The sequence below is a fragment of the Zonotrichia leucophrys genome, chromosome 2 (genome assembly GCF_028769735.1).
Source record: "Zonotrichia leucophrys gambelii isolate GWCS_2022_RI chromosome 2, RI_Zleu_2.0, whole genome shotgun sequence".
Lineage (NCBI taxonomy): Eukaryota > Metazoa > Chordata > Aves > Passeriformes > Passerellidae > Zonotrichia > Zonotrichia leucophrys.
The window spans coordinates 109,496,096-109,510,960 of record NC_088171.1 but is presented as its reverse complement, the minus strand read 5'-3'; positions in this window follow the sequence as shown (position 1 = coordinate 109,510,960).

Below are 14,865 nucleotides of genomic sequence, written 5' to 3'. Positions count from 1 at the left end.
GAGGAGGAAGATTTTCTGCCTTCACGAGCTGCAAAGCCTCCTCATGCCATACCTTTCCCTTCCAATGGGCTGTGCTCTCGCTGACACAGTGGAGAGGGAGAGTTAGAGAAACTGGGGAGCTGCTCAAAACAGCAGGTAGTGGAGGAGAGACAGAAAGTGCTGCAAAACTCTCTTCTGGCCTCGTTTTTAATGGCAACGGCAGTTGTGTGGGCCATTCACAGAAATCACAGAGGGTTCTCCATTTTACTATCTGTTCTGCAGCACAGTGTTTGTTAGCTGCCTCCTCATGTCTTTGGGACACCTGAACCACCCCTTAAAGGGCAAGGAGAAGTTAGAGTGGCCTTCTGCTCTGTGACTGAAGCTGGGAGGGGGGTACACCCTTCACCCCCAAAAGTGCAATACCACCGGTGTGCTCCTGAGCCTGCTGAGCCCTGCATCTCCCAGGGCTGGGCATGAGCTGGGAAAAGAGTGCTCAGCACCTCTGGGGCTGCTCAGCCCTGCCAGGGTGAGGTCCCATGCTGCTGCTGGGTAAGCAGCTTTGCAGCACGCCGCGTCTCCATGCCACTTAGCACGGCTGCCCTGCTGCCTTGCGACGGGCTGGGGCTGCCAAAGCCAGTCGTGCATGTCCCCGGTTGTCACTCAGCCCTTGGTACCAAACTCAGCATGCCCACCAGTGAGTCAGGGAGGCACACCGGGACAGGCCATGTTAAATGGATTCTACCTGCAGTTTCCTTTTTCTGGGAAATTCTAAACAATCTCAAATTTGCTTTTGGCTTAAGAAAAAAGTTAATTGTTGTACAAAATATGCATATTCTTTTATGAACCCAAGTATCTTATTTCAGAACTTTTGTCTAATCATGCATTAAAAAAATCTCAATTTTAAAACATTTTTACTTTTAGATTTTTCAGTTGTTCAGTTTGTATGGATTTGTTTTTTTGTTTGCAGAATTTGAAACATTATTTTTGTATTTTTTATTCTTTCATACCAGACTGACAGCCAAGAAAGCCTGGCAGTATGTATCACTCAAAACCTCTCCTGGCAATGCTGAAATTCTGTTTTGACCACTGGATAGAAGAAGTTATTTCTTGAAACTGCAAAATAGGCATGTTTTATTACAGACCAAAATATCTCTTGCTGAGTCAATTTTATTATTATAACAGAAGATAATTTGATCTACAAAAGCTGGTAAAATGCCTCAAACAACAATAATAGCCCCAGCAGAAGTGAAAACAAAATTACCTGCTATTGCACTGCATCTTTCTTTGCCATATCTCATTATGAAGAGTTCACATGGATTTATGACAAAAGATAAATAAGAACAATTCTTCAATGGGAAAACTTGTAATGAAATTTCAAATAGGACTTCCGAATAAATATTTAAAATATAATTTGCACATTTAAAATGTTTGAATAATAGTTTTGTCTAATTGAAAATGACTGAAAAATGTACAGTAGTTTGATGCAGCTTGGAGAAGAAATCCTAATCTGCTGACCATTACCCTTTTGGAGTATTGGAGTTAATAAAACAGTACTAGTGGCATTCACCTCACAGTCATTTTGTAATCTTGATGCTTTTCTCTCCTTTATATTCTAAATGAAGGTTTTTATGTTTTTTTCCTCTTATTGCTATTAGCATCGTACAAAACAGTAGAGAAAAGGTCCATGGATCATTTTGGAAACAGAGTTGCATAATTAAAAATATAATTAGTGCATAATGTGGTTAATTAAAACTTTTCTTTCATGGAAAGATTTTTCAAATATATTTTTTGGCATCTGAAAATTCAACCAGTCACCTATGGATATTACAGAGCCAGCTAAGACCCCACATCCTAGTGACTCCCCTTTTCAGGAATTAGCTGACATATTTGACTGCTTCTGAAAGCACCCTTTTTCTATGGCAGTGGTCTTGTTACTTTTAAAACACAGTTCTTGAGTATTTTTTTTTTTAAATTAGTCTCCAAGATTGCAAAAGTCTAAATCTGCAGCTGTTTTCAAACCTACTTCATCCACATTTGATGCAGTCTACTTTCGGATAAATAGGTACATATACACACATTTCAGTCAGCTTTCTGAACATTTCACAGGAAAATATTTGGTCCTGTACCCCTCCTGGCACTGAGTCCACAATGACTCATGCCTGCCCCTGTTGTGGGGTTTGGAGAGGAGGTGTTTGATCCAGGTCAGCAAGGAGCAATTTCCCCCTCAAGAGTCTTGTATCTACATGAGATAATAATGAACACACACCCTAATAGTGCACTCTCAAATTAACCTTCCTGTGTGGGAAGTGAAAAACCCCAACAACAGAAACAATTAAACTTTTCTGCTCTAGCTTTACCCTCTTGATTAAAGGAAGTAGGTTTACTCAGCAATTACCTGGAGAATCTGTCATACTTAAATTAACAAAGAAAAAGTTTCTCTCCATTCTGAAAGAGAAATCCAGCCTAAATCCTGAACTATTGGCTTTCTGGAAAACACCCAGGAATGTGGATTTGAATTATTTTATCAGTGTTATATTCAGACCTGTATGCAAGGCTACAAAGGAGAGTTTCTGTAATATAAAGAGAAGGCAAATGGAAAATGCCATGTGCTCTATCAAAGCAGTGTGTGATGATGTTAGTAAGATTTAATATGTTTTTTGTTTTAATATGAGGAACCCAAGGCACAGCAAGATGCAATGACTTGCCTGAAATATCTCAGCAAAGTAGGGGCAGCACTCTGTCTCACCTGGTGCACTTGAAGATAATTTATGAGTGGCAATGGACTCACCTCTGATATAGCTTATTTTACATTTATGGAGATGAAGCTCCTGGGACTTGTTTGACAGGTAAGGCACACAGATACACTTTGCAATGCTTATGATACATGGGTTTCTGTTTCATCATATACTTATGTTTTGATATATTTTGGGAATCTCACTTAAATATCAGCAGGACCACAGCAGGCTGGGAAAACTTTTATGCACTATGGGCTTCTCCTGTCAACATTATTTTAAATTGCTAAGCATATATATCAGTCCAAAATAATTTCTCTCATTATACTACCAACCTATCTGTCTGGGAATGAAATGGAATGTTAAAATTTGATTTTGGGAAGATTATGCCTAAGGCAATTTTCAGTTTCCCCAGAATAGATGATTTTTGCAGCCTATTCATTCATCTTACTGCTTCTAGAGACTGTTGATACTAATAATCATGATGACAAAAATGTTATTTCTGAGTTGCTGAAAATGTGTGGGGCAAACTAGGCATACAATCAGAAAGACAGCCTTGCATCTAAACTAGCAAATGTATATAAGGAAAAGTGTGCAGAAATGAGAATGACCAGAGAAAGGCAATCACAGAATCGGTCACTCTGAGATTATTCCTGTCATCTCTGTCAAACCTTTGGATTCAACAGCAACAGAAAAATATTTGGATTTATAAGAGCCCTGAGTGGCAGTCACCTGCTATTTTTTTCAAGCAATTAGCATCTCCTGGCTGCCTTCTTATTCTCCCATTATGGGGTATGATTTTCCTTTTATTTTTAATGAACAGCTAGTGAGTTTGATCTTCTGCTGAAGCCCAGTTCAGTGGAGTGCCTAGGCTTACATGCAGGATATGGATGCCTGAATGAGTTACTGCCACAGCTCCCCCTAAATGATGAATACCACCACTGAAAGAGTCTTGCTATCTAGATTGTACTAGATAGTAATGTACTATTACAATCATGGGAGTATTTCCCAGCTCCTGGGCCTGACTGCACAGCCCACGAACTCTCCAAGACCCATGTCCAAACCATTCCCTTGAGTTTTCTGTGTAAGTCTGCAGCTCTGCCATGACAGGGCAGAGACTTTTGGTGTAAAATAGAACATTCACTGGCACGGTGATATCTGGGGGGTGATACCAGAGAATACACAAGGTGCTGATCAGAGAATTTCTTCAGAGGTCTTCAAGTATCATCTTGGAAAGTCAAGAAAGCCTTTGGACAATATAGCCCTCCCCATCCATCTTCAAGCCCAAAGCTATCCTCTGCCATTCATTATTATGTCCTAAAAAAGAAGACTTTATTGAAAAGGTAAAATTCACTTACTACTGATATTGTCTCAAGCTTCCTCACTTTCTTTACCTCTTTCTTTACCTCTTGGAGGAAAAGAGGCTAAGTAGATTCTTCTTCTCTCATTGAATTTACTTAGCTTATTATCTTCAGTGCCTAGAAAGGAAGACCTGAAGGCAGGGCAATAGACATCAAATAGCCTCTAGAAAGCAGCAGCAATCCAGGAGCAGTAAAGATCAAAGAGAACTTTGCTCAGGTTGTGAGTTTAATACGTAGTGGCCAATCTCACAAATGATTCCTTTAAAGATGGGGATGATGATCACCTTAATTTCCTTTTCTAGATTTTACTGCTGATTGATTTCTTCTGTGCTTGGTTTTCAGAAACCAGATGCAGCTGCTCCCACTCCCTCCAGCACAATCTAAGGATGCTTGGCCTTGGCTTTGTAGCAACCTGGGTCTCAAAAACAGTAGATGCAGTTGTATGTAAAAGATTTGTTCAGACTAGAATTTGCTTTTGTTTCTGGTGAAAGAGTATCGGTTTGTGGGGAGTGGACTCTGCCTTGATCTTATCTCACTCTCACCAGAGAGAGCAACAGAGAGTCCCAGGATCATTGCATTGAGCAGGATGCAGAAGTGCTGGAGAAACAAAAGAAAGAAATTTCTGCAGTTTTTACTCAAATATCACAGAAAATAATAATCCTAGAAATTTATGGTTCATATAATGGAAGGTGAACATCTTGTATTCCTGGTGGGATTAACAAAGTCATCATGAATCCATACATTCACTGCCTTTGGCCTGTGATGGTGATTTTGGAGCTGCTTTTTTTGAAGATGTTTCAGTATGAGGGGAAGCATCCTTGGAGCCAGGAACTGAAACCAAACAATAAGCATACTCATTGCTTACTCGAGGGAGAAAATGGTCTTAGTGAAGAAAGTTAGACAGGTCACTGCTGCAGGACCTGTGTGCTGCTTTGCTGCAGGTTGCTCGTATCTGTGATGCTGCATGTAAGAATAAGGTTGCCTGTATGTTGGTCTGCTTTGTCCTAGTTTGCTAAATAAAGAAATAAAAATAAAACCTTCTGATACAAAAGAGAGAGGAAACCTGTTCAATTCAGACATTAAGCACAGGTCATGTGAGTGCAAAATAAATGCTTTATATTACTGTATTTTAAACATAATGTTTAAAACATCACTTGCAACGTATAATTAGCTTCCTTCTTGTTAATCCAAGACATTGATCTACCAATTTTATATGGAGAGCAGCCAATTTATAAATGTATCTCAGTTGATAATTGGCCTGACTTGCTTTGGGTAAGGATGAAATTGGTGTACTTCCCTGTGCTGTGACAATGTCTGGACAGCATTTTGAAGATCTGATTATAATCCATTGCAAATTTCTATGTGGATGTGGGGTTGGAGACAAAGAACCACACTCACAATTCAGGAGCAAAGGGAACACTGCTATTTGTTTGACTTCAGAAGCATTGGAGAGTAATCGGTCTCTGCCCTTAAAACACATGAAAAAGTAAAAAAAGCAATTTTGTAAAAAAAACATGGGACGAAATCCCCATCTACTACTAGAATTATTTAATAAAATACCTTACTTCATTAAAGCTATTGAAAAGCTGTTCTTTGTAGTACCTGTGACATATTGGCAGCTAGATAAATAATGAAATATTGTCAGAACTGAAGATACTGTAATATTAGTGAAACATCCATCTGCAACCAGAGACAATTTATTATTTATATTGCAAATATTTTAACATTGTTAATCTTTAATTATTATTTATTTAGTTATTATTCTGTTAATCTTTAATTATTTATTTCAGTTTTTTGAATAATCGATGTTATGTAAAACATAGCGGTATCTGATGACATTTCTGGCATTTAAATAATGCCAAAAATTACATTTTGGCCACAGAAGTTTTAAAAAAATGCCAGACAAATAGAAAAAAAACCAATGAAGTACATACAAAAAAGTTAAGGTTATTTTGGGGAAGAGTGGGGTGGGTAAAGCAACATGGATAAATAAAACTCTGGCATAATATTTGAAATATATTCTATATTTTACTGTCTAGACCAAATTTTTCAGTGCCTAGTGAATAAAATTAATAATATTAATTTGGAAATTTTGCTTTTACAGTATATCTTGTTTAACTAAAAATAAATTAGAAATCTCATGAGCTGTCCTGCTTACAGATAAAGAAGAGAACCTCTGTGCTGGGACAAGGAACAGTTATAATCCTAGATTTAAGGGAGAAAGTGACAAGAAAATAAAAATCTAGGAGGATAAGAGCAATATGGAGCTACCCAGGACTAATTTTATGTCAAGCAGAGGCTGAACTTTAAGCAATATCTGTAAAAACTCTTACCAACTAACAGACTTGTGAACTCACATGCAAGCGTCTAAGTGGCATGACATTGAAACCTGTCAAGCACCATCAGATTACTGCTGCTAAAATCAGGCCTGCTGATTAGAAAACCATTTGGGTAACAGCATCGCAGCATTGCCTCAAAAGAAGAAGCTTTAAGCAATCTAATTTCAGCAGTCAGTAAAAAACCCCGAACAACCACAACAAACCAAAAACCAGAAAACCTTGGCTTGGGTATACTGTAAAGCTGGAGCACGAACCCTTATACTTCTGGTTGTTAAAGGTGAATTTGATTTAGATGGTGAAAAGTTAGGTATCACTTTCATTAGGTTTGGCTTCAGATAAACAAGTGGAACAGCAGAAGCCTGTGTGGGCAAAAAGGGCAAAGCCATAAAACTGTGTCAGAAGCCCTGCTTTACTCTTCCGGTGTTCCTCCCTCAGCTGACTTGCTAGCTCTTTGTACATGGTAAGAAGGTAACAACAAGGTTAAAGTCTGGGTATAAGCTTGAGAAGCTCAACATTCATGACAGGATAATTCAGTTTTTTTAGATAAATATTTACATGGATTTTTAATGTATGATTCCAAATTCATGTTTAGGTCCCAAATGAGCTAAGAATGTGTGACTAAACTAACACAAGCAAATTCACCATCTGTAAGTATATAATATTAAAACATTAATGGATTTGAAACCCTGAACAATATTTTTACTCAGTCTTAATGGTTTCTTTGCTCAAAAGCAAATAAACTCCTGCAGCATGGTGCTCCCATCCTACTTTTGCTTTCAACTTTTTTCCATTCTTGTCAAGAGACGTCACATTCCCATTTTAGTTCAAAGTCCTTTTTAAAGGACAACTGTTTTATCTCTGACACTCTGATATGTTTTCTTCCTTCTGAAAACTGCTAAGTAGGATGGGCAGATGAGAGACAGACAGACAGGCCTGCTCAGTCCGTCTGTCACTGCAGTGGAGCTAGAGGAGGGGTAGCGGCATTGCTGGATGAATGCTCCTTGCAATGCCCTCAAACATGGTGTAAGGAGAGTTAATCCCTCAACCTCCCCTTCTTCCTGGGAAGAAAGGAAGGAGAGATGAAAGAAAGGAAAGCTGTGCCTTTCCTTCTAGCCCTTAGAGCCTGTAATCTTATTAATGTGTATGCCTGACAATGATTGGAGAAGTCCCAGTGCAGCCTTTATATGGCAAGGACCAGGTATTTGTAGATGCTGCTCCAGGACATGGTCAGCAATCTCCATCTGCTGCCTTTACTGTGGTTCAGGGAGCATTTGCACTTCCACAGCACTAACAAAGCAGCTCTCAGGTCACTACTGGGAGTGTGATCACTTCTTTTCAACTGACTTTATAGTGCAGGTATGTGAGCTACAAGCAAAGCATGCAGTTTCTTGTCTAATCTGACTGCTCAGGCAGTGATTGCTTTGTGAATTGCATGACTAATAGCCAAAGATATTCTGAATCCAGCCTTATTCAAGTATGAACTAAGTCCCTGAAGAGGTAGCCATTTGCTTGGATGTTTTTCACTATCAGTCTTGACGTAATAGTGACTTCAAGTGCTGCCCTGCCCCTCAAAATTCTTTTGGTGCATGGACACCCATGTCTTTTTTCCAAGGCATATTTTTGTGGGATGGCTTGCATCTGGGTGTTAGGGATCAATGAGAAAGTGGAAATGGGTTTAGCAATCATCATTACAGTATCACCATTGGCAACAGTAACCAGCAAGTTTAAAATCGCCTCTCTAACACAGTGCTTTATTAAATGTTAGTAATTAAACATGAAAATCACTAGGTAAGATTAAAATATTTTAAGATATCAGATTTTAAATTAATTTTCTGGATGAAAAAGCCAATGGCCAGGCTTAAGACTTGGAATACATACTTTAATATTTTCCATAATGTAATACTTCTGTTTTACATTTTATTTGCATGACATATTACACATCACCTTCTTTAGTGCGGTGACATTGTTATTTTCTGGTTTGATATAGGCACTAGTATCATTGGCTTCTGAACTCTTTTTATGTTTCAGACAAAGCCTGTGAAGTATTATGTCTGGCTGCAGATCGTTGTATATTCTATACGTGCATTCTGAACTTGTGAGAAGATGTCTTAATAACAATATTGTGTCATTTTAATGACATGAAAATGTAACCCATCACTAGGCATAGATATCAGACCATAGTTCCCTTTAACTTAACAGCTTGAGTCTGAGAGTGGTCAGCAGCAACGGCTTGGTGTAATAGCCATGTTCATAAAGGAACTGATGGAAGAAGGTCATTGGTGGTTAGGAACTTCATGGTCTGGAAATTGCATCCATACTGTTATACCTACCTAGTATTTGATGCACCTTTCTTCATTAATTTCACACCACCAAAACACCCTGTGGCAGTGATTTATTTAACTCAGATTTAGTTAGGAGCAATGTGAAAAAGTTCTTCCTTCTGTTGTTTTAAACATGAAGACTGATTATTTCACTGAATGCACTCTGTTATGAGAGCAATAAGGAGCTGTTCATTAGTCACCTTGTCCAGGTCATTTACTGGCATCCTACTGAATGATAGGGCCTTACACAATAAAATAAAGAGCCTACCTTCTAAGAATCGCGACTAAACTGCTCTTTTAATCAAGAGTAAGCCTTCCCTGTAAATAACCATCATTATGTACCATTAAGGATTAATGTGGTGCGTTGCTGGAAATAAAGATCAGCTTGTTTATCTCTCCAGTTCTGGATTCTGTCTTTCATCTCTGGGAAGTGACTGACCCAGAGATTATTGAATTCATGCAAATGGATATCCTTGATTTTCCTGAACTTTAGAGTAAGTCCCGTGACAGAAAATCTGTTTCTGTAGGTGAAATGGGTTTCCTCATTACAGTATAGCAAGAAGCACCTCTACAGGACGTTTGACTCCAGATCCATGAAGCTGTAGTCCTAAAATATGTGAGTCAGGCTTTTCATTTATTCTCTTGACACAGGTACTTTTTGACACCTGTCTAGTTTGTTAGGCTTTGCAAACTCTCCACTGAAGAGCAGATGGTGGAAATTTCTCACATCTTTAAGTCCGAGAAATAAATCCCCCCAGGGCCTAAAGGGGATCACCTGAGGCTGGAGAAGCATTTAATAAGCTGTCTGTCTACTATTTCCCATGCCTATCATACCTGCTTGTGGACCAGCTTTCCCTTACCTCCCTCCAAGGCCTGGGTCCATGTCACCTACTTAAGTTGAGCATCACAAATGCTTCTATTGTCAAGAGTGTCACATGCTCCAGACAGCTCAAAGATGAGCCTCCAGAGATGGCTCTTTTGGACTCTTGAGAAAATTAAAATGACTATGCTTTTAGCATCACACTCTGTGGTGCCCTTATTGGGCAGGCACTTAGTTACCCAGGTGGGATTTATCTATGCCTGAGTTCCAAATTCTGCGTGAGCTGTAGATAAGACCAACCCTTGTGCTGGTCACTTGATGATAGGCAGGCTCATGGTGTGTTATTCCATTGTTCCTCTGTCAGCTTCTGTTGCAATCTGGCCAATGGACATCTCAGACAAGTTGTTGAAGAACATCTAGACTGGGTTGGGTGGCTATTACAAGCCTAATTAAAAGGAAGCAATTACTGGGATTACATGTACGACCAAGATTCTGTGCAAGCAAATATCCGCTTTGGTATTTATTGAAGCTTCATTTTAAACATACTTCTTACAAAAATATTTGTCTATTAATTTGCCTTAATTGTGAATACAGTGAAGAGATTTAGATTTCTTATAAAATTCTGCATTTTATCCAGATCTGTTTCCTTTTGAATCTTCACAGACTAATTTTCTGGTTTGGTCACCATCACATGGAGGAAAGACATTGTCCCTCTGAATAGTTTCAGATCCTACTGCTCTCCAGTTTAATTGGCATATCTCTTACTACACCTGTGAAAACTCCCTGCTTTCTGTTGTTTACTCACAGTTTTTACAGACACCACAGCTCCCAACACCCATAAAGATGACAGCGCTGCCTCTGAGCAGGGGGGAGCAGATGATGCCAAGTTCTCACTCACCCTATGTACTGTATGTAAAGAACATGTGAAAAATTTTAAATCATGCTCAGTTTAAATAATTTGAACAAGCATTCTAGGTATATGAGAAAATATAGGGAAATAGGTATTCTCCATGTTGACTAATCTAGTTTTTGGTTGGTTGGTTGGTTGGTTGGGGGTTTTTTCCTATTTTCCCCCTTCTGGTGGTTTATATGGGAATACTGCCTCTAGAAAGCCCTTTAAAACCAGCAGATAGGGATTTTTCTAAATTTTGTTTGCATGGCATTTTGGCGAAAACGTTTGGCTGAGCTATATAAAAGTGTCTATTTTTCCTCTAGTACCTGATACACACCCCCAGTGGCAGTACAAATTTGCAGTGCTTGCAGGGACTGATACTGAGCCCTGTGGCATCTTAGGGGTTCTCTTGGAGGTGTCCCTGGGGGAAGATGTTGTCGCTGTGGTAGATCCTCCCCTGATACCTGCAGTGGGGATTTTCATTCTCCCGGCCTTTACCATGCCCTCCACTCTTCCCAGGCCCCAGCTCACTCTTCTGGTGTCATTGCTGAGGAGAGTTCCCTTGCTGCTGTGGAAGATGCACAGATGCACTCTGATCATTTGATATATCTAATTCATGCATGAAATATGACAGTGTGCTTGAACACACATTCAGAAATTAATCAGTATGGTGGGAATGTATGAACACCTTGCATCTGCCAAAAGATGCTGAGATACCTATGCAACTTCGGACAAAATTAAGTTGTCTGTCATTTCACTGAATTTACAGTCATTCCCTCCTTACCTTTCCTCTCCATCTGTTTCTCAGCTTGGGATGTTCCGAACTTTGACCTTGAGAGAAAGCTGCCTCTTGTAGCAAATGTAGAAAAAACACACAGCCCTCCCACATGTCATCTTTGAGTGTCCAGGGCACTTTGAAACTATTTGTGTTTCTTTTACACAAAGGCAAAGGATGGGTAGGTGAAGGCAACAAAAGAAAAAGAGGTATTAAGGATAAGTATTCAAATATTGTATTTCACACCAATGTTTAGTTCTGTAAAAAGTAAATCATTACCAGCAGTTTATATCTTTATGACTCTGATGCATAGATTATGTCGTCAGAAGAAGCAAAGATTAAACACTAAAAATGTCTCAATCACTGTTAAATATAAAACTCATGCCTCAATAACAACAACAAAAAAATAGAAGAAGGAAGCATTGTCATGATATTAGCAAGTTATCCAGTTGCTTTCACAAGATATGACGGTGCACACGTAATTAGATGAGGAATGAGAGTGGTGAAAATGGAGAGGTGTGGCTTTATAGTGCACTGAGTACTGGCACACACCTAAGAAAACAACCAGTCACTTAGGAAACTGAGTGATAAACAGTTTCTGTACCCCACATCCAAGGTGACAAGCTGAACTCCAGCAAGGCAGAACACTTTATCCACTGGTTCAGCTTGTACCTGAGAAGTGTAGGTCTGCCAAACTAGTTTTAGAAAGGTATGTAAAGCCTAAGTCTACTTCAACCAAGCATTGACTTCAGGTTGACTGGGAGAGTGCAACTCTAGGAAGCAACACAGAGGGTACTATGTGTTCTGCAAGGATAGGAAACTCTGCTAACCGTTTATACCCTTCTTGCCTCCCAGCTTTGGACTATGACCTGACTGTAACTGTATTCTATCTTTTTTTGTTAATTAATGACAAGCGTCTTGTCACAGAATGGTTTGAATTGAAAGGGATCTTAAAGATCATCTAATTCTACCCTCCCTGCTATGGGAAGGAAACCATGAGACCAGGTAGCTCAAAACCTTATCCAGCCTGGCCCTGAACACTTCCAGGGATGGGGCATCCACAACTTCTCTGGACAACCAGAGTCACATTCCAGTGTCTCACCACCCTCACAGAAAAGGATTTTTTTATGTATCCAATCTAAACTTAACCTCCTTCAGTTCAAAGCCATTCCCTTTAGTCCTATCACTACATGCCCTTGTAAAAAATCCCTCTCTAACTCTCTTGCAGACCCCCTTCAGGCACTAAAAGGCTGCTATAAGTCATCTCCTGGAGCCTTCTCCTCTCCAGACTGAACAACTCCTACTGTCTCAACCTGTCTTCATGGGAGAGGTGTTCCAGCCCTCTGATTATAGTCATCACCCTCCTCTGGACTTTCTCCAATGGGTCCACACCCTTCTTATGCTGAGGGCCCCAGAGCTGAATCCAGCACTCCAGGTGCCCCAGAGCAGGCAGAGGGGCAGAATCATCTCCTTTGACCTACTGGCCATGCTGCTTTTGATCCAGCTCAGGTTGTGTTTGGCTTTCTGGGCTGCAAGCGCACGTTTCTGGTTCCTGTTGAACTTATCAACTAACAGACTCAGGTCCTTCTCCTCAGGGCTGCTCTTAATCCATTCTCTGCAAAGCCTGCATTTGTGCTTGGAATTGCCCTGATCCAGGTCCTTGCACTTTGCATTGTTGCACATGGGTCCACCTCTCAAGCCTGTCCATGTCCCTCTGGATGGCATCCCTTCTCTTTGTTGACTGCACCGCCCAGCTTGGTGTCAGCAGCAAACTTGCTGAGGGTGCACTTGATTCCACTGCCCGTGACACTGACAAAGATGTCAAACAGTGCCATTCCCAGTATCAGCTCTGAGTAATGCCACTCATCAGCAGTCTCTATGCAGACATCATGCCGCAGCTCATCACAATTTTTTCATTTGTGATCATTCAGCCAATTCATTATTGACCAACTGACCATCCATGAAATTCATGTCTCTCCAGTTTAGAGACAAGGATGTTGTGCCAGACAGTGTCAAATGCTTTGCACAGCCCCAGGTGGATGACATCAGTTTCTCTTCCTATTCCACCAGCTTTGTAACCCTGATGTAGAAGGCCACTAAATTTGTCAGGCATGATTTACTCTTAGTGAAGCCACATTGACTGTTATCAATCATCTTCTTATTTTTCATTTCCTTTATCACAATTTCCAAGAGCATCTGATGTCTTGGGGGTCTTGCTGGGAACTGAAGTAAGTTTGACTGACCTGTAGTTCCTTAGGTCTTTCTTGTTTACCTCTTTAAAAATTTGGGTTATGTTTTCCCTTTTCCCATAAGTGACAACTTCACTGGACTGCCAGAACCTCTCAAATGTGATGGATAGTGACTTAGCCACATCCTTGTCCAATTCCCTCAGGATCTGAGGATGTGTCTCATCAAGTCCTATGGATTTCTGCACCTTCAGGTTCCTTAGTTTTTGAACCTGATCTTCTCCCACAGCTGGCAGTTCTTAATTTTCTCAGTTCCTGCCTTTACTTTCAGCACATTGGGTGGTGTGGATGGAGCACTTGCTGATGAAAATTTAAACCAAAAGTCCATGAGTATACCTCTCTTCTTCTTATCTCAGGTAGCCAGATCTCACATTTCCTTCTTGGGAGGACCCACATTTTTCCTAGTCTTTCTTTTGTCACCAACCAACCTTCAGAAGGTTTTCTTGTTGCCCTTTATGTCCCTGGCCAGATTTAATTCTCTCTTATAAATTTAGCTTTCCTAACCTCATCTCTGGCTGCTGGGACAATTTCTCTGTATTCCTCCCAGACTACCCCTCCTTATGTCCACACACATTGCTTTTTATGTTTGAGAGGTCCAGGAGCTCCTTGTTCATCCACACAGGCCTTCTGGTGCTCTTGCCTGACTTCCTTTTCACTGGGATACATCGTTCCTGAGCTTGGAGGAGGTTATCCTTGAATATTAACCATTGCTCTGGAGCCTCTCTTCCCTCCAGCACTTTATTCTCTGTCACTCTATGAAGCCAATGGCTGAAGAGGCCAAAATCTGCCTGGAGGCCAAGGTAGGGAACTTGCTGTGCACAGTCCTCTCTGCTATGAGGATCTCAAATGCCCAATGACCAATTCATGGCTGCCCCAGAGCTTCACGTTCCCTGCAAGACCTCCCTGTTTGTAGAACAAGGTACAGCACAGCTCCTCTTTTTGTTGGCTCCTCTGTCACCTGGAGAAGAAATTCTCTATTGGAGCTGTTCTAGAAACCTCCTGAATTGCTGTGTTGTCCTTCCAACAGATATCCTGGCAGCTGGGGTCCCCCCATGAGCACCAAGTATTGTGAAAGTAAGGCTGCTCCTGTCTGTCCATAGAGAGTCTCATCTTCCAATCTTCCTGGCCCCATGATCTGTAGCAGACCCCCACTACAAAACTACTTATCCCTGCCCTTGTTTTAATCCAGACTATTAAGCTTTGGGTTGGTTCTTCATCCATCCCCAAGCAGAGCTCCATGCACTCCAACTAGTCACTGACTTAGAGTGCAACTCTCCTCCTTTCAAGGAGGAAATACCTCCTTGTCTTTCCTACTTGTCCTTTCTAAAGCACCGGCATGTTTCCCCTCCCCTCCAACACTCCAGTCATAGGAGCCATCCCACCACACCTCTGGTCTCCAG